This window comes from Sinocyclocheilus grahami, unplaced genomic scaffold (genome assembly GCF_001515645.1).
Source record: "Sinocyclocheilus grahami isolate Dianchi unplaced genomic scaffold, SAMN03320097.WGS_v1.1 scaffold156.1, whole genome shotgun sequence".
Lineage (NCBI taxonomy): Eukaryota > Metazoa > Chordata > Actinopteri > Cypriniformes > Cyprinidae > Sinocyclocheilus > Sinocyclocheilus grahami.
Window position 1 is genome coordinate 567,232 of NW_015505335.1, and position 1,702 is coordinate 568,933.

At 41.7% G+C, this 1,702-nt stretch overlaps 1 protein-coding gene across 2 annotated transcripts in view; it reads right to left on the minus strand.

The window, feature by feature from the left end:
- Positions 1-1,702, minus strand: part of LOC107592658 (cell adhesion molecule 2-like) — a 308,856-nt gene that overhangs the window by 114,792 nt on the left and 192,362 nt on the right. The gene's annotated exons all lie outside the window — the stretch shown is intronic.

Here is a 1,702-nt window from a genome sequence, read left to right on the forward strand (position 1 = left end):
TCCCGCCCCTGTCACCCCCCTGTCCCGCAGGGGGAAGGGGGGGGGGGGGATTCCGTTTGCCACGGGGCCTCCTCAAGGGCACCAGTTGCACCCCCCTAAGGACGGACCTGCTTATGCTAGAGGGTCAGCATTTTGATGTTGAACCAAACGGGTATAAAAAAATATTTTAACCGATAGCCAAATAGCTATTTAGGAATTTTGCAGGTACTATTAACAAGTCTTTAAAAAATCTTGCCACAAGTCAATGCAGTAATTTAGTGCTTGTTAACATAAAAAGGTAATGGCAATATTTACAAATAACAATACATTTGTTGCAGAACAATTGCCCAAACGGGTATAAAAAAATATTTTAACCGATAGCCAAATAGCTATTTAGGAATTTTGCAGGTACTATTAACAAGTCTTTAAAAAATCTTGCCACAAGTCAATGCAGTAATTTAGTGCTTGTTAACATAAAAAGGTAATGGCAATATTTACAAATAACAATACATTTGTTGCAGAACAATTGCTAGTAGATGCTTCTTGGTCAACACTCCCTTTGACAGCCATCACATGACTGTAATTGCGTATCGTTGAATTCGCATCACCAGCAGTCCAAATCTCCCATGTCGCCTCGAATTGCCAAATCTCACCCAAAATGAATGACTTCTGGTTGCCTTGTCGCAGCAAATCAGTGTCAGTGTGAATCCCGCTTTACACCAGAACAGTCATCCAGGTGCTTCTTTTACCCCTGCTATGCTGACAACAATCTCAAAATGCCAAGGATCTCTGTATGCCCCTCTGACATATTAAACTGTATGTCCACCCACAACCCTGAGTCCCTCTACCTCCAAGCTAAGACTTCCCTGATGAGTTCCTTCATCCAACCTCTCACGGTCTCAAATCCCAGCTGAAGGTCAAGCTGCTGTTTGCTGTCATCCTAGATCACCAGCTGTCCTTTGTAGACTACGACACCTGCCTGGGCTTCATGCCATTCCATTTCAAAGAAAATAATGCCTTTCCTCGACTACCTCTAAACTCAGCTCCTCATTTAGGCCAGAGTCATTTCATTGGTAGACTATCGCAACTCAATCTTGCCTAGCAGCAAATCGTGCAGGTTGCAACTTCGCTCAGATCTCTACAGCCAATTCAGGCAATCCTAACTCACTTTAGAAACTAAACCTAAGCAACTGTGAGTTTTAGAGTCATCTTTAGAGACTCATCTGGCAGAACTGTGCAGTAACATTCACAGGAGAACTCTTGAGATCAAATAAACACCGCCTTGGTCTGGATCTAACATTATTTTATGACAGCGCACAAGGAATAGATATCTCAAATCTCCAGTCCACTTTGGTTTACCTCAGAAAAAAACCTGGATTGGAGTATATGAGTTATTGAAGGTCTGAGCCTCGATTTTCTAGTCATGGTTTGGTATTGACGTCAACGTTAATTTGCAAAGAACTTCATGTAAACGGTTTAGATTATTAAAGACTGTGAATGCTACAAAGCTAGACTACCTCAATCTGGAAAACTATCTAGACACCTGAATCAGTCTTTTAAAAAGGTGCATTTGACTCCACAGCATAGCTGGATATGCTCTTCTCCATAATTGGATCTTCAATGGATGAATAACTGCTGCCATGATCGATAAGAAATGTATGCAAACTCTCTTTTAAATGAAATTCCATTTGTCGCCTACTCTCTGTGGGTGGTAATAGCACAA